This window comes from Bubalus bubalis, chromosome 7, assembly GCF_019923935.1.
Source record: "Bubalus bubalis isolate 160015118507 breed Murrah chromosome 7, NDDB_SH_1, whole genome shotgun sequence".
NCBI lineage: Eukaryota > Metazoa > Chordata > Mammalia > Artiodactyla > Bovidae > Bubalus > Bubalus bubalis.
Window position 1 is genome coordinate 40,433,403 of NC_059163.1, and position 22,676 is coordinate 40,456,078.

General features: G+C 34.3%; 1 protein-coding gene across 9 annotated transcripts in view; it reads right to left on the bottom strand.

Moving 5' to 3' along the window:
• Positions 1-22,676, bottom strand: part of ADGRL3 (adhesion G protein-coupled receptor L3) — a 955,586-nt gene that overhangs the window by 730,766 nt on the left and 202,144 nt on the right. For all 9 annotated transcript variants that reach the window (XM_044945849.2, XM_044945847.2, XM_044945844.2 and 6 more), the window contains one exon: positions 4,926-4,995. The gene's annotated coding sequence lies outside the window, so the exon portion shown is untranslated. The remainder of the gene's footprint in view (positions 1-4,925; positions 4,996-22,676) is intronic.

Consider the following 22,676-nt stretch of genomic DNA (forward strand, 5'->3'; position numbering starts at 1 on the left):
TGTAACAATATAAAAGACACATTAAAGTAAAAATTAAAAGAATGCTATAAAGAGGAAATATTTCAAATATATTGACTAATAGGATGAGGCAATAAACAGAATTGTGTGTAATGTGGTATTATATGATCTGGAGAAAAAGAAAGCAAGAGAGGAGGGTGGGGTATGCCCCAGACAGTTTCAATATTAAATAGGTTGTTCAAGGAAGGCTGCCATGAGAAGAGGGTATCTGAAGCCTAGGAAATAAGCCATGGGATATCTCGGGATAAGGCTCCTTGGTAGAGAGGGCTCCTGTGGTCAGTGAATGAAAATGGTGTCAGGCCAGTTGGAGTTTAGATAAGGTTGAATGTAGAGCAAGAAAGACTGAGTGTTGTAGAGAGAAAACAGTGGAGCAAGAAAAACAAACAGGAGACTGCTGCAATTCTCCAGTCAAGTGGATTGTGATTGGATGAAGGTAGTAGCAGAAGAGGTACTCAGTAGCCCAACAAAAGATGCTGATGAATATGCAATGCATTTGAAAGAAAATTCAAGAGTCACTCTTAGCATCTGTGCCTAAGGAATTGGAAGAATGGAACCATTAACCAAAACTTGTGTGAGCATGATGCTTCTGAATTACTTGTATTATTTTGAAAAATGTGATTTGATTCTTCATGACTGAATCGACACTAAGAAGTCATTTATGGTGGAAAATATACTCCAATAAATTTTTCGAACAAGATTCAAAGAATTATAGTTAATTTTAAAAACATGAGTGTCCAGAAGTGTTTAAATATACCCTGCTCTACCCTAAATGATATGTGGTAGATGATGTTGTTAACTCCGTATGTCTAATAAAGAAATTGTATACCTGTAGCGGATTCATTTTGATATTTGGCAAATCTAATACAGTTATGTAAAGTTTAAAAATAAAATAAAATTAAAAAAAAAAAAACAAAAAAAAAAAAAAAAAGAAATTGAGGCAGAGAGAAGATAAGTAACACCTTGAAGGTCATATATAGAATCCTTCTTCAAAACTTTAGTCAGCATCTTCTTCAGTCAGCTTCCTCTCAGGGGTTATTGTTTGTTTTGTTGTATTTCATTACTAAAGAAGAATCTAGAGATTCCCAGGAATGATACTGGCAGGAGGGAATGACTACAAACAGGCACAAGAGAACTTGTGGTGAAGGATATAGTCTACTTGGTGGTACATTCTAACACAACTTTATGCATCAAAATATAATTGTACATTAAAAAGAATATGTTTAATATACATAATTATATATCAATAAATATGAATTTAAAAAGCAATCTAGCAAATATCATAAACTGATTGATATTGGAAAAACAGGTTTTGTCCAAAGGCAAAACAAATCTCTCATACTACATAATTTGTTCTAACATTACTTTTTTTTTTCTGGTTAAAGCAATGTTTCTCATGTAATTTTCTAAGAATAATCAGTGATAAAGTAACATAATTTTATTTGTTGCCATGTAATTTATCTTGTGTGATTTCAACCATCTTTACCACAGCAGGAAGAACTATGGTTTCTCCAATGATTTCATTCCTTCCCTGCAGGAAATCTCAAATACAACTTCCAAACATTTATCAAAAATTTAGTGAAAATTTGTAAATGGCTAGATTGAGCATGACTTCAAACACTGCTGAAAAACCCAGAAAGGGGTGCAGTTGTGTTCCAGATATTATTAAAATCTTGGTATTAATGATGCTGTGTACTGTCACTAACCTATACCTCAAGACAAATATGCTCTTAGGCCAAGTTTAATCACATATAAGAGATTATGTAGTTTTTGATACCCTGAATAAATTTAAGGCGATTATCAATGCTTATAATGAATCTGAAAATATCCTTTAATAAAAATAGGGAAAATGCCAGCTATACCATTTGTTGTTAATTTATGCATGGGATTAATCAAATAACCTTTATTTTGTAAGTTTAACTCAAAATTCCCTGATGGCTCTGATGGTAAAGAATCACCTGCAATGCAGGAGACCCTGGTTCGATTTCTGGGTCCAGAAGAGCCACTAGAAAAGGGATAGGCTATCCACTCCAGTATTCTTGGGCTTCCCTTGTAGCTCACCTGGTAAAGAATTCATTTACAATGCGGGAGACCTGGGTTTGATCCATGGGTTGGGATGATCCCCTAGAGAAGGGAAAGGCTACCCACTCCAATATTCTTGCCTGGAGAATTCCGCAGACTCTATAGCCCATGGAGTTGCAAGGGGTTGGACATGACTGAGTGACTCTCACTTTTACTTTTGTAAAGACTATTGTCTAAATATGAGAATCAGTCTACTTGAAAATAGACAATGATTCTATTTAACACACTTATCAAAACACTTGTAACATCAGTATACTAAAATACTCTTAAAAATACAACTGCCATCAAAATCCAATGAGATGCCACTTGACATCCATTAGAAGGGCTGTAATCAAAATGACAATAAAACTTTTGGCAAGAATATGATGAAATTAGAACATACATAATTTTGGTGGGAATGTAAAATACTTCCAATTGCTTTGGAAAGCAATTTGGAAGTTCCTCAAAAGGTGAAACATACAGTTACCATTCCACCCTACCTATCCATCCAAGAGAAAGTAATACATGCTGCTGCTACTGCTGCTAAGTCACTTCAGTCGTGTCCGATTATGTCTATGCAAAAACTCGGACATATATGTTCATAGCATCATTATTGATAATAGCCAGAAAGTGTTAATGAACCCAAGGTCCGTCAACTGATAAATGGATAAACAAAATGTGATTTCATTACTATTATCCATGCATAAAATAATTGTCCTAATTTACACAAGACTTGAAACTTGAAAACATTATGTTAAGTGAAAAGAGCAGATACAAAAATATTGTATGCTTCCCTCTATTTGGTAAATCCATAGCAGCAGAAGATATGTTAATGGCTTCCTGCAGGTGAGATGAGAGAGGAATGGGAGTAACTGCTTATGGGTACAATGTTTCTTTTAGGAATGAGAAATTTTTTCTAGATTAGATAGCAGTGACAGGTATACAACTCTGCAAATACACTAAAAATCACAGAATTATACACTTTAAAAGGATGAACCTACGGTATATGTATTATAGGTCAATTAAAAAACCAGGAAGCAAATACTGTCTACTATTTAATACTGTAAAAATTTCAAAACTTTTCCAGAAATTTCATATTTTGGGGGCCAGCAGCAATCATGATATTAAATATTATAAGGTTTTTGTTGTTTCTTATATTTCTTAATGAAAATAGGCATCAGGAGAGATTCTGAAAATTTTTTTTCTCACTACCTTATGGATACTTAAGCACTCTAGAGACAGCTAAGATGGAAAATTAAGCTTTCATCTGGTAAACATGATATATTATATGAGCTGCTCCAAATCTACTTTTCCAGACTCATCTCTTAACATAGTACTGTCACATGTGTAATCCCTCAGTCCTTCAATGGCCATCCCTTTCTCTTTTATGAACCCCTTCACAAGGTATTGTGTTGATCTGGAATGCATGGCCTCCCACATGGCCTTCCTTTCTCTGTATCAGCAACCGCTCTCAGTGAATTTCACAGCATGCATGAAGGTTTCAAGGGCCTCCAGCAAAAGTAAGCTCTCCCATGTCTGTTTCCTTAGCAGTTTGCTACTGATGCTTTTAAAATATATATAATCATTTCTATAGACCTTCATGTCTTTCTCATTAGCCTTAATTTCTCTATAGCGAGCACATCTAAGTTTATCTTGGATTAATTTTTTAAAAAATGATTCAGACTGTTTTAAAATTTATTTCTTTCACTAAGTGCCAGAAAAACCACTTTACTCAAGTCAATAAAAGAACTTCTGTAAATTTATATGTCAATGTATAGATAAGCTAGTAGATTGAATCATATCTATTCTGGAAAAGAGGGATAATGTTATTTGCTTGCATTTGTAAAGGAACGGGCAGAAGAGAACAGTGACAAAGAAACTGAAACAAAATATCTATAAGAAAGAAAATCAATGGGAAAATTTAGTATCTACAAAGGTGAGTGCAATGCTTTTATAGTCTTAGGTCACTCAATATTCTTCTTAGAGTAGAAAGCAAAATACAGAATCTTTGAAAACAGGCTTATAATGATTTATAATACATACCAATTATATCCTCAATTCAAAATTAGATTAATATGATTTTATAAAGAAAAGAAAGTTAATATTTCTACTTTCAAGCTACATGTTTATAATAGTGTACATTTTAGAAATTTCAAAATCACTTTAAGGAGTTTAACTTTAGTAACTTCAAGAAGAAAGGAAATTCAATTTCACCATTGATTAATTATTTTGTCTTCAAATGATTTGCTGCAAAACAAACTACATGTACTGGCCTACTGTCATACTCCTTAAAGACTCTTATGTTCAACTGCATACATATATTTATGATAAATAAAAACATTACTTTTGAAAAGAATGTGCTTTACATTAAATAGTCTGATCTATAAGATCCATACATTTTATTTCCTAATATTCATTTTCACCATCATGGATAGGTAATTGAGAGCAAATAGAACAAATTAAGCAAAAGTGACTTTAATGAATTGTCATATACATGTACTAATTTTTTAAAAAAATCTGTATAGTTATCCAATATTACATAGGAGTGTAAGATAGCCATATGCTTTTCAAAAGTAGAACACTGCTGAAATTATTTTTAGCAGCCCATTAGTGTTCAAATATTTAGAGTACAATTCTTCACAAGTACTTTGTAGTATATTATTTACATATTTGTTCACAAGCAAAGTCAATTTATTTTCCAAAACTATGTAAAATTGCATTTCAGTAGCCCATCAAACAATATGTTCAATTTTCAGTGAAACACATAAAAGCATATTCTAACTTGAATATAGTAAATATACTTTGAAATTACTAACAATCATGATTGGCAGCAATAATCTAATAATTACCTTAATTTGCACTTCAGTTGCTAAAACTCCATGTTTTTTTTCCTCCGATTTACTGAACACTTAAACATTTCTGTAAAAAAAAAATTAATTAGATGATGAGAAAAAATATACACTTTATAGTTATAGGTGTAGGACTATTTGAGTAGACATGTATTTCTTATCGTTTGTCAAATGTATTTTTCCATCAAAGGTTAGAGTATAGCAGCTAGTCACAAAGTCATGTCTGACTCTTTGCCATCCCATGGGCTGTAGCCCTCCAGGCTTCTCTGTCCAGAGAAGCAGAACCACATATAAAAACAAAATTCAATTCACATGTGATTTATCTTCCTGTACCATGTAATTTACTATAATGTTCAGTGGGAAAAGTGAATGAATTTGATAGGTATGGAGCTTAAATATTTTCCTAATTAAATGAACACACAGGGTTTTAAAATAAATTCTGAGATTTACAAGAAACTTTCTTATTTCTTGCCATAGGGTCTTTTAGCTAAGATCCTGGGATATGTTTAATCACTTTTATTACTAGAACTATTGTGAGAAAATACTGGAGGAAGGCCTTAGCATATCTTACTACTCTATCATACATATACACACAAACCCCCAAAATATACATGCTCTGTGTATTTATGAATAAATAGATAGTGTTTAGGGGCTTCCCAGGTGGCGCTGCTGCTGCTGCTGCTAAGTCCCTTCAGTCGTGTCCAACTCTGTGTGACCACATAGACGACAGCCCACCAGGCTCCCCCGTCTCTGGGATTCTCCAGGTGGTGCTAGTGGTAAAGAACTCACCTGTCAATGCAGAAGACATAACAGATGAGGGTTTGATCCCTGGGTTGGGAAGAAGGGAGAAGGGCAGGGAAATCTACTTCACTATTCTTGCCTGGAGAATCCCAGAGAGAGAGGAGCCTATGGGCTACAGTTCATAGGGTTGCAAAGAGTAGGACATGACTGAAGTAACTTAGCACAGCACAGCGCACACAGAATGTGATTATAATAATTTAGAGAAATTCAGACTTTAAGAATATTATGAAGTAATAAACAATAACATTAAAGTTTCCTTAAATGGCAAATTTTAGTCTTTTCTATAAATTACTACAGTTTCTCCTATTTATCTTATTATTAAAATACTATCAATGTCAGACATTTTCTCAAAAAAGAAATAATATAAACACACACACACATATATATAAATTTTTAAAAGGAATAATGTCCTCCAAGGTTATTTTCTTTGGTATTTCAGTGTTTTCAGTGTCATGCAACAAGTTCAATTTCTGAACTTTACAGCGAGTCCATTTAATGCTTTATACAAGCATCACCTATATCAATTATTATGATATTTGGTATTCTTCCTGCTGTTAGTATTGTGCTATTAGCAGAGGTTAAGTAATCATGTACATGCCAAAACAATGACAAAATCTATTATCTATTCTAGTATCTTGTCCCTCAAATGGATTAAGAATTAGTTATAGGCAGCAAGCCATTAGCATAAAATTAAAATTGAACTTTTATTTACAGACATTATTGATCACCATCAGATATATATATGAAAACAAAGCCAGTGGAAAAATAGTCACTAATAGAAGCATTATATTTTGTTTCAGGATTTAAAAACATTAAAGCAATGGGACTGGCTGTTTTCTTCAATTAACATCAACTCATGTTAGGCATGAGCAACAAGGAGTGGCCTAGCTGAAACGGATTGCAAGCTGATCTTTAAAACCCATCCCAGACACACCCAGGAGAGCTCACGGATAATGCTACAAAAAAACAAAAAAAAAACCACAGAGGCTTTTCCAACTATTGCACTTGGGCCCTAGGCACACAGTAGATACAAACTACAGGTGCTTCCTCAAGTAACCGTAGGCAGCTAGGAGCCCATTAAGGATATATAAATATTATATACATACATACATCTGATTATAACAGACTGAATTTTGAGAAGACTTATACAACAGATCCTATTGTTATAGAACTTGCAACTGTAAGTCAGTCATACATATGCCCATTTGCACTCCCTTTCGTGACTTGTGATGGGTACAAGTCCCGTTTTACACAGTGCACAACCAAGAGAATGAGATTTGAAGTATGAAAAAGGAAGCCAAGAGAGACCGTTATGACTCCCTCAGGGTTGGACTGCTCCCATGTCTTGGCAGGGTCTGTTGAACAAAAGTTCTGTCTGCTTGAGCTGCAACTGAGCTGTATTTCTCTGTTGGTTTAAACTCTTTAGTCCATCATTTCAAATCTTTGCTGTAATAAGACAAGAACCAAAGGAGCAAAACAAACAGACCTGACAAAGGGACTAGAAAAGCAAATAGAGATACCAGACCAAATAACACTGTTCTATCAGTATAGAGCAATAAGGCTGAATTTCTTTTCTAATTAGTAAACATGTCTAACTGCTGCTGCTGCTAAGTTGCTTCAGTCATGTCCGACTCTGTGCGACCCCATAGACGGCAGCTCAACAGGCTCCCCAGTCCCTGGGATTATCTAGGCAAGAACACTGGAGTGGGTTGCCATTTTCTTCTCCAATGCATGAAAGTGAAAAGTGAAAGTGAAGTCCCTCAGTCGTGTCTGACTTATAGCGACCCCATGGACTGCAGCCCACCAGGCTCCTCCGTCCATGGGATTTTCCAGGCAAGAGTACTGGAGTGGGGTGCCATTACCTTCTCCAAAACACGTCTAAAGGGATTTTTAAAAGAAGAGTTGCTAGGATTATTTTTGATCAAAGTGATTACTTTGAAGGAAAACACTCATGGAGGATATAACAGTCAATGTGTTTACATTGACATGTTTTCACTAGTGTTCAAAATTTATATAAATACAATTAACTGAGTATCACTGCAATATTTCATTGCCCTTTCACATTTAATAAAGTGTCTACTCATGACTTCCATAAACTTTGTCTTTCCCTTTTGACTTTTAGGGTTATATACTAATTCTGAAAGCAATCTTTTGTTGGTTAAGTGGTACAAATACCTTCTATTTGTGGCCTGTCGTTCCACTAATTTTAATAATATTTTCTGATGAACATCGAATTCCTATTTTAATGCTATCAAATTTGCAAAATATTTACTTTAAAAATATACTTTTGGGGCCAGTTATATTTGTTTAGGAGTCTTTACTTTCTGTAAAAAGAAGGTATATTTTTAAAGTAAATATTTTGCAAATATGATAGCATTAAAATAGGAACTCAATGTTCAGCAGAAAATATTATTAAAAATGAAAACTTTCTCTATCCAAAAATAAAAGTTATATAAAAACCAATTCATGATCAATTATTGAAACTGACTGTCAGTTGTAAGAGTAAGTTAGATGAAGTACTTTGGATATGAATACTGCTGCTGCTGCTGCTGCTAAGTCGCTTCAGTTGTGTCCAACTCTGTGCGACCCCATAGACGGCAGCCCACTAGGCTCCCCCGTCCCTGGGATTCTCCAGGCAAGAACACTGGAGTGGGTTGCCATTTCATTCTCCAATACATGAACGTGAAAAGTGAAAGTGAAGTCGCTCAGTCCTGTCCAACTCTTCGCGACGCCATGGATTGCAGCCTACCAGGCTCCTCCATCCATGCGATTTTCCAGGCAAGAGTACTGGAGTGGGGTGCCATGCCTTCTCCAATATGAATACTAGATTGCTTGAATTAAAAAATAAAGTTAAATTAGACCCTGCTCTTGATAAAATGTAAACAAACACATATATATCAAAATGGAAAATAACATAACAATAAAGTTTGAGTCTCTAATTTAAAAAAACCCAAGATAAAGACATGAAAGTTAAAGATAAATCTGATCCTAAGACAGCAAGTTTAAAAAATAGACTACTTCTTTCTTTTCTCCTTTCCTTCCAAAAGCAATTAAGTATTTACCCTGTGTCAAGGCACTGATCTAGGTACTATGGATTCAGAAATGAACCAAACAGACAAAAATATCACTTACAGAGTTTAGACTTTGTTCTCAATGGGAACTAAGAACAAAATGAGAAAAAGAGAGGAGGGGGAAGAGAGTAAGTTTGACTTCATATTCTTAAGACATTTTGAAAACATTTTTAAACGCTAAACACTATTTTCTGAACAATTAATATTCTCAGTGAACTTAAAAATATTTAAATACTGTAAAATTTTATAATCTGCTTAATCTTTAGAAAAATTTTCTGAGGTTGGTATAACTGTTATCTTCTTTATTTTACAAATAAATATTCTGAGACACTGAATGGTAAAATTAGAATTTGATCACAAATATTCCAGATTCAGAGTCTAAACCCTCAAGCTGCTCAAATAGCATTATACTGATTATTACTGTCCATATATGTTAAGAGCACATTTACAATGGAAGACAGAAAATAAGCTTCCTTAAGTGAATTTTTCAGGAAATAGTCATCTCAGAATTTCCTAGGATTCATAACTATTAGAAGATACCTTCATATTCTGATATTTAAATGAGATTCCCCAGAAATCTCAGTAAAAATCAGTCTGGAATTAAGATGAAATGACATTTTTTTTATAATGCCACCATATCCTTGTGTGGCATTAATTCAAAAGTATTTGACAACTCCTACTCAACTGTCCAGGAAAGGTTCATGAAGCAATAAAGAAGTGACATGCACAAGCATATAATTAAAAGATCATTTTAATGTCAATTAATAGATGATCTGCAGCCTAACATGACAGATATTTTTAAAAGATCAATGAGAACTTAGATTCATATAAAAATACAATGAATCAAAGAAATTATCATAAGGCAAATTTTTATCTATGAGAGTTAGAGCTCAATTCATTTGTAAATTAAACAAATAAACACTGGGTACCACAATTTATTATCTTACTGTAAAAGGAAGTATATAGTCTTCATATCTATCATTTCAAATTGTTTGAAAGTTAAGAAAATAAAAGATAAAGCTTTATAAATAGATACAGTAACAACACTATTGACATTCTACCTCCATAAGATCATATTATTCAAATCATTTTTCCAACTCCCATCTTTCATCTATCAATCTACTAGTCTATGAGTTATCTTTAAATATTTTCTACTTTAAGTCCTTATGGATGATCGTTACTATGCACCACTATATTATTCTCTCTGTAGAGTGTTTAGATTTGTTTTTCACCTCTATTTCCAGTATCATAATCATCCCAGCCATGTGAAGCAGGCAGAGACAAAAAAAAAAAATTCCTATTTTACAGATTAGAAAAGGCAACTCATAAAGATTGTCATGGCTATCAAGTAAAAGTGCCAAAATAGGAATCCAAAGCAGTGGACACTTAGTTTGGCCACCTGTTATTACATGTTGTCACCACTGGCCCCTCCATCTGTCATACTGCAATAGGCCTTGATATTCTTGGATTACCATCTATCCCTCTCTTAAATCTATCTGCCAGAATAATCTAAGGTCTCATTTTCCTCACTAATCCAAAAATGTCCCTATTATTTTCCATAGAGTCTTTTTGACACTGTCTATACCATTAAATAGAATTTTCCCATCAGCCAGCTTGGGTTGCTGGCTGGCTCCTCAGACAGAATGAAGCTAAGATAGAGTACCTTAATGTAACACCATGAATTTAGCCTGAATACTTTGGGTACAAACACATCTCTAAACATGGTGCATTTGAAACTGACAGTACAAACTTTAGTTCTAAATGCACCATATTTTTCACACATGATAGTTTAAGGACTCACGAATGTATGCCATTGTCAAAAGGAGAATTCCCAGGTGGCACTAGTAGTAAAGAACCCACCTACCAATGCAGGAGACAAAAGAGACAAGAGTTCCATCCCTGGGTCAGGAAGATCCCCTGACATAGGAAATGGCAACCCACTCCAGTATTCTTGCCTGGAGAATGCCATGGACAGAGGAGCTTGGTGGGCTACTATACATAGGGTCACACAGAGTCAGACACAACTGAAGTGACTTAGCACATATAAAGGAGAGTGTCTTAAGGCAGACTTCTAAATCATTATAAAACTAGACAACACTGTCAAAAATTAGCTATTTCAGGAGTATGGAAAGTGACTAGTTATACAACAGATTAAGTGCTTAAGCCAGAAAAACTATTCTACTTTTGGTGAGAACAGTAGGGATGCTGTGGCATTTGTACCTGGGAATTTTACCATCTCTTTCCTAATTTAAAAGAACTGAAAACTATACAAAGTCAGTTGTCAAACCAAAACAAAATTAAAATCAAAATCAAAAAGAAAGAAGTTTGGAAAATCCCTGATATTTGGAAATTTTAAAAATTTGTCTAAATATCCAGTGCATCAAAGAATAAATCACTAGAGAAATTTAAAAATATTTTCAACTATGAAAAACCAAAACACGACATGACAAAGTTTATGGATTGCAGCTAAAGTACTGCTTAAAAGCAAATATAGAGTTTTAAACACCTATATTACAAAAGAAGTTTCCAAATCAATAACTAAAGCTGGCAAGAAGAGTAAACTGAATGCAAACTTAACAAAAATGAGAGAATAATAAAGGAAAGAAGGGATAATGTTGACCAAAGACCAATGTTAAGATGAACACACTCCCACTAATTATATATTTTATGTTACAAAAAATTCCATGTCTTTTATAGACCTAAAGTGTCTTCATTTTTAATAAATTAGAATAAATTAGTCATAAACTTCTTCCCCATCAATAAAAATATAACATATTTTTTGGAACAGTCAACAGACCTACAAAGGATATAAATTATATACAGTACATGACAACTCATAGTTTATTAAGGGAAAAGTACACAGATAATGCAAAATAGAGAATAATCTTCAAAGATCAATATATTATCCAACACTTTTACTGGTCAAATGCTGAATTTCTCACATTTTGTTTAGATGAATAAAAAGTAAATTATAACTAAAACAAGACAAGGGAAGAAATATTATGGTGACCAATACATTGGTTGCCTACATATAAAGAATAGGATTGTTAGATAAGATAAAGTAGAAGAATATAGGATCAATAGACACATGGAAGGAAAGGAAAAAGCTCTTCCTCAGTGTCCACTGTATACCCAGTCTCTGTGGTTAATATCAAGGATTAGAACAGTGTATACGAAGTTCTTACAGAGAACAGTTTTTATTAAAATCAAAACCAAAGAACAGGCCTTTTACTTTGTAATTCAATTACACACAAAGATTGTTTCTGCCCCACAGAAATGGTAATTTCCTGATAAATAAAAGTTCATGGCATATATAATACCAAAACTCTCATCTTGGTTAAGGCATTGCATTTGACTGGTAATTCCTTCAGGGGTCTGCTTTCACTATATTCTTTTGGCCTTGATTATGATACTAAAAGGCAAGAGTATTAATCTCACCCAAGTTTTCATACCCACAGGTACCTCCTTCTTAGGGCTTGGCCTAGCACTGAGTCACAGATGCTTTAGCTTGTTCCTATGTAAGGAACTCTGCAGCTATCACCCTATGGCATAAGGAAGAAAACATGACCTGCTGTGAATAATTCACCATCAAAAGGAGTTCAAGCACTCCATTGCTTACAGGAAAAATGAGAAAGTTCCCATGATGGGAGAAAAGTTGGTAAAATATACAACAGATGTGACTATTGAAGATTAGAACCAATACTTTAAAGGACTCAGTTCATAATAGAAACTCTGTGTAGGGAAGATGGATTAATGGCTGAGGTCTGAAGGGTTTCCTGCTTTCCCTTTAACACTTCTGCATTACAAGTAGTCAGCAGCCCATTGCTCTAACCCTAAGAAGAGTTGGTGGAGTTCTAGGAAGATTATTTCCTAAGCAATGAATGTTCTTTGCATTCTCTGCTTGAGAAATAGCTTTCAAGTTATCAATATAAAAAACAATCATCCAATTTAATCTCTTTCTAACCCTCAAAAATGGTTATATTTTAACCATAACACATATTTGCTTCCTAGTCATGATTTGCAAATTCTATAATAATAGGCGTTGTCTAGCTTCTGTCATTTATAGTAAAAAGTGCCTACTCTATATTCTTTTAAATAATTGTTTTCTGGTAGAATACACTAAAATCCTCTTCATTACTTATATCATGAAGTATCAGCTGTTAAAAAATATATATTTATATGGTTTCTAACAGAGCAGTGCAAAATAATTTGAACAGTTTGCATTATTAGTAATGAAATATACAATAATTGATTACCCAAGAATTTTTATTAAAAAGAGGATTATTTAGATCCATGTCCACTTGTTTCAACTTCAGTAGCAATATATAATATCAAATTTTGAATAATAAATGTTTTCTTTTAAATACAGGAGTTAGAAAAAAATGTGGTCTCAGAATTCTTTTTAAAATATGAAACTATGATTCCTAAATTATACAGAATTAATTTTCAAAATACATACCTCAATAAAGTGATACTGATTGCCACTGCTTCTTTGAATGTACATTTTAAAGCTCATAATGCATCCTTTTGAAGGTGGATTACAAAAAGAAAAAAATAGTCACCTTATTCTTTATAGGTAATTTTGAATGGTTGCATATGAATTCATTCATTTTGAATATATTACAGATATTTCCTATTTAAATGATCTCCAAATAACATTTAAATAAAATGCATAATAATCAACCTTCAATGTATATTATTTAAATACCCTCCAATCAATACATCTCATTGCCTTTGGTACCAGTCATGCAGACACTAGAGCCTAACATGAAGCATGAGTGTTAGAATGGTAATAACGTGAATAAAGTAGCTAGTACATTCATGGATTCATATGAGAATTATCTCAGAAATATGTATGTAGAAAATTTTGTCATGTTTTATCTCATGTTGAAAATTTTAACAAAAATCTTTAAAGTACACTGAAGCAGAAATGCTGAAATATAAAAAGATATTTTCCTTTAAGCATTATCCTATTCTTAGTTACCAGGTTTTTGGTTGAGAAAAATGTACTTTCCCTTTATGGATAATTTAGACAAACAAAATAGCTTAATTTCAAATGATTATAAATAAGGAAAAGAGTCTAAGAACAAGTTATCGTGCCAACTCTTTCTACGAAATAATGTCAACAGGCACATGATTGAATTTTTTTAAAAAGTGTTACTGAATGTCACATACTTATGCAGTTTCTGACTGTTAGCTCCAGAAAAATGATTTTTTTCATTTTTTTCTCCAATGTCTGTAAGGCCAAACTGTCAACTGATATCAATCCCAAGGAAAATCCAATATGCCAGAATCCTCACCGAGTTTTACTAACAATGAAGACCTGGCGTCTAATGAAGTGTTCTCAAAGGTTTAAAAGAGTTCGGACTGCCAAGTCAGACATTGAATCTCAGATGAGCTTTTTCCAAAAATTCTCATTCCACTGGTCATTAAAAAAATCAATAAATGTATTCTAACTAAAGTTTAAAAAGCTTCTGAGAAGTGACCTCTGCCAAAGTCTTTTGGGGACATTCCAACTGTGCAAGGGGCAGAGTATGGGATCAAAAAGCAGAAAGAAAGAAATAAAGAAATGCTTCTCACAAGAGAAAAAAAGAGAAAAATCTGACTGCAGGACCAAAAGAGATTAGCTAACATATCAAATATCAGATTTCCATTGCACCACACTGCTCTGCTTTCTCCTTTTTTTTTTTTTTTTCCTGTTTCATTCTTACACTGCCTATAGCTTTATTCTTCACTTTGTGCAAGATTTCAAGCAGAAAATTTTGAGCACTGAGATCTTTAAAGTGATGTACATTATATGCCACTGCAATAAGTTCCTTATCTGAGACTCCACCATCTGGAAATCGGATCAATCTAACACACAGTCCTTAATCATGAAATATGGTGTAAAAAGAAAATACAGTGCACTAAAATTCAATGAGCTTGACTCACAGAGAGGCCTTCAGTCAACTCTTATTGTGTATTTTCTATAGGGTCTATCAAGTAGAAATCAGAAGTAGAGGCAGCACTAAGACACTGACAGACTAACCACCCCCACAAACACCTAACGCTCTAAGGAAAACTGAAATCTACCTACAAAGAAGTTTGGAAATGGTTTTATTCAAAGTATCAAACATTCGGAGTTTTGCCATTTTTATCAGGTGGGGGTTGCTTCCAATTTTCGGAAGATTTTCTCTGCAAAGAACACAATATCCAAACCAGATTCTATACAACTGCATTTTTATTCATGTTCAATTCAGTAAGGTCAAACTACGCTGGTATTAAATACAATTAAAAGTTAACACCCTTAATAAAGTTTAAAGGATATGTATATACATAAGTGTGTTTTGTCCATGCCTTTTCAAGACATGATTTTAAGTATATCTAGTTTATTTATATATATTATGTATATCAAAAGAAGAGCATATAAACCCACATTTTAAGTTATTTAAATGTCACATACCCATGAAGGGGGAAATTCATATCACTTCTTCTAAATATTGTCCAGGCAATTTTTTTTTTTTTAATTAGTTGGGATTTGGGGAGGAAACAGGCAGAAAGCATATTTATTCACAGATCTTTTAAAAGTAATACATGTTGCTTGCAAGCAATCAACACAAATCTTTAAAAAGTAAGGTTGATCAAACCAAAATAGTACTTTTCAGATTAACAAATCAAAGACTATAACACAAAGAAAATCACTGAATATATATATTGAGCTTTTAAAATTTACTTGGAATTGATTTTAGTCTCCATTGTTACTGAATACAATCAATTTACTGTAAATTATGCTTTCAGGAGGCAAAACATACAGGAAATATTAATACTAACTGTTCTAACAAAAATTTTGTATTTTCCTCTAATTTTCCTCTTAAAAAATAAAGTTAAGTTCTCAAATTCATATGTGATAAAATATGTAAATATAAATTTACCTTTAACTATTAAATGAAAATAAAGTTTTTAATGTTTCTCATTCCTTCCAACAACATTTAGAACTAAAAGACCATGCCTTATAGAAAACACAGTCATATATCTATTCCCTCTTATATGACTATTATATACCTATTATAACTGCAAACATAGCATGCTATGGTTATTATAGTTAAAAATCAAGACCAAAGATGAATAAGGTATTTTTGGAAGAGTAAGTAAGAAAGGGTTTGAAAAACGGCTGGATTCATTTTTCACCCACAAAATTAAATTCTATATTTTCACCTTGTAATTTTACATTAAAGTGTATGGAAATTTTAAATATATTATAAAGCAAACCTATTTATATATTTAGATTTTTAACTAAGAAAACTATTCATAGTCATTTTCATTCAATAATCAATCCAATATACAAAACCACAGAAAATCTGACGCTGAGTTAGGTAACAGCTACAAAATTCAATCAAACATTATTCCTGCTCCCAGGACACTCAGAGCAATTGTGCAAATTCTTAACAATGTACAAAACCCTGATTTGGAGCTATTTAATTACCAGCATTAGGAATCTTCCCTGGCGGCTCAGATGGTAAAAAGTCTGCCTACAATACAGAAGATCCGGGTTAGATCCCTGGGTCGGGAAGATTCCCTGGAGAAGGAAATGGCAACCCACTCCAGTACTCTTGCCTGGAAAATCCCATGGAGGGAGCAGCCTGGTAGGTAACAAACAGTCCATGGGGTCACAAAGAGTCAGACACTACTGAGCAACTTCACTTTCTTTCCTTCATTAAGTTCAGTTCAGTTCAGTTCATTTCATTTCAGTCGCTCAGTCGTGTCCGACTCTTTGCAACCCCATGAATCGCAGCACGCCAGGCCTCCCTGTCCATCACAAACTCCCAGAGTTCACTCAGACTCACGTCCATTGAGTCAGTGATGCCATCCAGCCATCTCATCCTCTGTCGTCCCCTTCCCCTCCTGCCCCCAATCCCTCCCAGCATCAGAGTCTTCTCCAATGAGTCAGCACGTCACATGAGGTGGCCAAAGTACTGGAGTTTCAGCTTCAGCATCATTCCCTCCAAAGAAATCCCAGGGCTAATCTCCTTCAGAATGGACTGGTTGGATCTCCTTGCAGTCCAAGGGACTCTCAAGAGTCTTTTCCAACACCACAGTTTAAAAGCGTCAATTCTTAGGCACTCACCCTTCACAGTCCAACTCTCACATCCATACATGACCACAGGAAAAACCATAGCCTTGACTAGACGGACCTTTGTTGGCAAAGTAATGGAATAACAATAATAATAGTAACAACAAAAAAGAAAAGAAAAAAAAAATAGCTGAAGAGGTCAACTACCTTAAATGGCAATTTACATTACAATCTGGACAAACACAGTGGAGTATAGAGGAAACTAAACTGAAAACATTACCTAAACAACAAATAAAATCTTTCTCAACTTCACTGCAAATACAACGTGATCCAATTAAACTGATTTAGGATACACAACTACTTCAAAGCCTGAGTGATGAAGGCAAAATGGATTCAGTCCAAATCTGCTTTATTTGCTTAGATGCTATTTATCATGGCTATATTTTATTATACAGTAGTTATAAAAAAGGAAAAAAAAAAAAAACTACCATGTGACATGCAGTCATTTTCCACTGGGAAAAATAGGTGCAGATGCACTATTAAAACCTAGCACAGACAGCACCAAGACAGGCTACATTCCACTTGTGCCTTTATAGTGTGTCAACAGACACTGATGTTTATGTGTCTACGGTAAAGCTAGTCAAACTACTGATGCTTAAATGTTCCATAAAATTATGGCTTTATAGAAATCTCACAACTTTTCAGCATTTCTAGTGACTCTATACAATTTGGAAGAAGAGTTGTTTTAAAATAAAGTTATTAAGTACCATTATCTCTTTTTAAAAAATAAAATAAAATGAATTTTCTCCCCCTAAAATTACTACCCTACTTTTAGGAAAAATTATCTGTCATTTCATTATATTGTAAATTGTAAACTCCCATTCAAATCAGTTATTCAATAAGTAATCTACTTTGTTGAAAAACTGACTGAACTTCATAACACAATTAGAATAATAGCTTTCCTAAACCTCCCTTCATCATTATTCTCATGAATTTATATTCATCATGTGTTGAAAATGTTGCAGCCATTATATAGAATTCTTACAAAACAGAAATAAGCATTTTTTTAATGTTTTTGGGGGAGCAAGAGAGAAAGAGAAGGCAAAATAGTTTTGGGGTTACAATTTGCAACTTCTAAGGGTACTAACTGTTGTTCTACAGTTTACACTGTAGGCACCTCTCAGGTTGCACAATGGCAAAGAATCCACCTGTCAATGCAGGGGATGCAAGAGACTTAATCCCTGGGTCAGGAAGATACTACGGAGAAGAACATGACAACCCACTCCAGTATTCTTGCATGGAAAATCCCATGGACACAGGAGTGTGGGGGGCTACAGCCCATGAGGTTGCAGAGTCAGACACAGCTAAGCACACACATACACACATATACTTTAGACAAAAAATATTGTGGTGCAAAAGTTGAGGAGTTCTAGGAATTGCTCTTAGTTCTGAAGCAGAAGCAATTTTAGTACACCATGAAGTACCCTCTCAAAACTTTGGCTGATCCAAAAACTGAGAAGTTTCTGACATGGAAGAGCATGACAGCAAACTATCCCTGTACCACCTGAAAATGTATGGCAAGGGTGGCACCGAGGACAAAATAAGTGTCTTCAGTACATGGAGGGTGTAATTCTTCCTTTGATGTAGTTTAGTTCAAATGATCTTGAACATCAATTAACCTGTCTTTGCTGAGAGGTTCTCTATAAGTGTTTAATTCCCAGAGTACTGGTCTTTTCAGCAGTCTATTTAGAGCTAAAATATATATTTTTACATTTTAGAAAAGTCAGTCAAACTTCTAGTGGTAGATTGAAGTTTTGTAGCATTTGGCATTGTCATCTCCAAAGTAAAGTTGTCAAGAAAACTCAAGACTAAAAGTGTCTTTTTCCCCCTCTCCTGTTTAGAACAACCAACTTTAGTTGGAACACCTGGGCAGTGGCATCTGCACGAAAATCGTATCATAACTATTGTTTAATGGCTTGGGTATAATGATATCAGCTTATATTTTATCTTTCATTTCCTTTACCAGACAAGTATTTTTTTATGTGTCATTTAGAGAATATTCTGCTGCTTAATGTTCCCTCTATAAATACAACCTAAGGCTAAAGTAAGGCTTATCATATTTGCTAAAATGGTTTTAAGAATGATGACATTCAGTTGCTCAGTCATGTCCAACTCTTTGGAACCCCATGGACTGCAGCACACCAGGCTTCCCTGTCCTTCACCAATCCCCAGAGCTTGCTCAGTCTCATGTCCATAGAGTCAGTGATGCCATTCAACCATCTCATCATTTTAAGAACATGAGTGCACAATTACTGTGTATTACATCTACTACAAATTACCCAAAATACAGCTGTTCAAAACTTGATAACATCAAGGTGCACTTATTAATGAAAAGACTACTGCAAGTCACATTACAGTAACCATTAGTATTATTACTGCATTTTGGTTATCTAGCAAATGTCCCCATTTCAAACTCCAACCTGTTTGTATTATACATATCATGAGAAACATTTAGACTGTCCTTTCCTAATTCTCCATTTATGCTAATGGTTTCATTTTCTTGTTCACTCATTCATCCTACAAAATGTATTCAAAATCTACTGGGTGGAAGTCACTACGCTACTATGTGTGATACAAAATAAAAAATAAGAACCTGGTTTACTAAGAAGCCCCACACCCAACGGAGGAAACGTGTATAAATAAATATTCAAAAACATAAGGTAAATATCTTGTTTTTTAGAAAAAGAACTGAAAACAGAAAAGATGCTCAATAGGGTTTTATATAAGATAAGCATAATATCATCTTGTTCTGTATACTCTATTTCATATTTCAAGTACCACACGATATATCACTACTGAGTGATTTATTACACCCCCAATTATTTATTATAAATTATACATACATCATATGAAATATCTATGTAACAACAGTAAAAAAAAAAAAGAAACATAAAATATATGCTCTGGAACCAGGCTACTTGATTACAAATTCTGACTCTGACAATAACTGTATTAATTTAAGTTATTTATGTTCCTATTTGTTTATCTGTAAAACTGGGAAAATGAGCTATTTTGAAGTATCTTAAAGTGTTATTGAGAAGATTTTAAATAAACAATATGAAAAACCTAGAACCCTTTTCAGCACATAATAGGCACAAATTATTTTTTGCTATCAAGGCCATAAATGTTACACTGCATGTTTTATGTGTAAGTTTTTATTTTATTTTTTAAAACTTTAGCTTACAAAGTAAAAAAGAGTACCACCAATTCAACAGATGAAGAATCTGCAGCATAGAGAATGTAAAACTTACAAAACTTGAGATAAATACTAAATGGTAGAGTCAAAAGATAATATAGCTCAACAGTATTCAAAAAGGATAGAGTAAATGACATGCTTATATCATGCTGGGCATCATAAGTTATGGGCTTACAATTCTAGGGATTTCAAGAAATAAGTGAGTATCACTACAAGAAAGAAAAAACTTGCCAGAGTAAACAAAGGAAAACATTCTTTTTCAGACATTAGAAAAAAATCATAAATATTCAAATACCACTAGCTTTAGATTTTTTTTAATTGGGACTCTTGTCTCAGGAATCTAGACAAAATATAGATATCATTGCATTCTTTATTAATAAGTAAACAAAAAAGAACATTAAGTAATCATTTCTGATATTTTATATTATGCCTATTATAAAATATTTAAATTGATATTAATATCTTCAGTCTCCTGGAGTAAGACTATATCATATAATATTTAGACAGAAAAATACATAGTATTGACAAATTGTTTAAAGAGAAACTATATGTGAACCGTGAACTTCCTGATGTTCAAGCTGGTTTTAGAAAAGGCAGAGGAACCAGAGATCAAACTGCCAACATCTGCTGGATCATGGAAAAAGCAAGAGAGTTCCAGAAAAGCATCTATTTCTGCTTTATTGACTATGCCAAAGCCTTTGACTGTGTGGATCACAATAAACTGTGGGAAATTCTGAAAGAGATGGGAATACCAGACCACCTGATCTGCCTCTTGAGAAATTTGTATACAGGTCAGGAAGCAACAGTTATAACTGGACATGGAACAACAGACTGGTTCCAAATAGCAAAAGGAGTTCATCAAGGCTGTATATTGTCACTCTATTTATTTAACTTATATGCAGAGTACATGAGAAACGCTGGACTGGAAGAAACACAAGCTGGAATCAAGATTGCCGGGAGAAATATCAATAACCTCAGATATGCAGATGACACCACCCTTATAGCAGAAAGTGAAGAGGAACTCAAAAGCCTCTTGATGAAAGTGAAAGTGGAGAGTGAAAAAGTTGGCTTAAAGCTCAACATTCAGAAAACGCAGATCATGGCATCTGGTCCCACCACTTCACGGGAAATAGATGGGGAAACAGTGGAAACAGTGTCAGACTTTATTTTTCTGGGCTCCAAAATCACTGCAGATGGTGACTGCAGCCATGAAATTAAAAGACGCTTACTCCTTGGAAGGAAAGTTATGACCAACCTAGACAGCATACTCAAAAGCAGAGACATTACTTTGCCAACAAAGGTCCGTCTAGTCAAGGCTATGGTTTTTCCTGTGATCATGTATGGATGCAAGAGTTGGACTGTGAAGAAGGCTGAGTGCCAAAGAATTGACGCTTTTGAACTGTGGTGTTGGAAAAGACTCTTGAGAGTCCCTTGGACTGCAAGGAGATCCAACCAGTCCATTCTGAAGGAGATCAGCCCTGGGATTTCTTTGGAAGGAATGATGCTAAAGCTGAAACTCCAGTACTTTGGCCACCTCATGTGAAGAGTTGACTCATTGGAAAAGACTCTGATGCTGGGAGGGACTGGGGGCAGGAGGAGAAGGGGACGACAGAGGATGAGATGGCTGGATGGCATCACCGACTCGATGGACGTGAGTCTGAGTGAACTCCAGGAGTTGGTGATGGACAGGGAGGCCTGGCGTGCTGTGATTCATGGGGTCACAAAGAGTCGGACACGACTGAGCGACTGATCTGATCTGATCTGAACATGCATCCAATATAAAGTTCTAAAAGAAATATTGTACAGAGAAGGCAATGGAGACCCAATTCAGTACTCTTGCCTGGAGAATCCCATGGATCGAGGAGCCTGGTAGGCTGCAGTCCATGGGGTCACTGAGAGTAGGACGCGACTGAGTGACTTCACTTTCACTTTTCGCTTTCATGCATTGGAGAAGGAAATGGCAACCCACTCTAGTATTCTTGCCTGGAGAATCCCAGGGACAAAGGAGCCTGGTAGGCTGCCATCTATGGGGTCACACAGAGTCGGACACGACTGAAGTGACTTAGCAGCAGCAGCAACAAAAGAAATATTTTAAATTATTCATGCTAGGCAGTTGTATTAACAATACAGAATTTAAAATCAGAGAAAAAGTAGTTAAGGGCTAGCCCTCGGACACTGGTGTCAATGTCATGTTCTGAATTAAAATACAGGAACATGAGCTTGTCATTGGTAAATGTCTCAACAAACTTCAAAAATAGATACTAACAATAGACCCTGAGATATATTACAACAGAAATACTAGAAAGTAACCTTTTTTGCATACACACATATAATAAAAATAGCACTTTCAAATATATCCTAGTAGCACACAAGAAAATACAACCTTCCTCAAAACACTTTCTACATTAACACAAGATTTCATAACTCTTTTAATTGTTTCTGTATATTTGTCTTCAATTTTATGACCAAATATGTATGTTTCACCATTTATGTTTATTTTTTTAAACGTTAAGTAAACTCTGTGGTATTTTTAATAACATTTTTGCTAAATTTAATTTATACAAATCTATCAT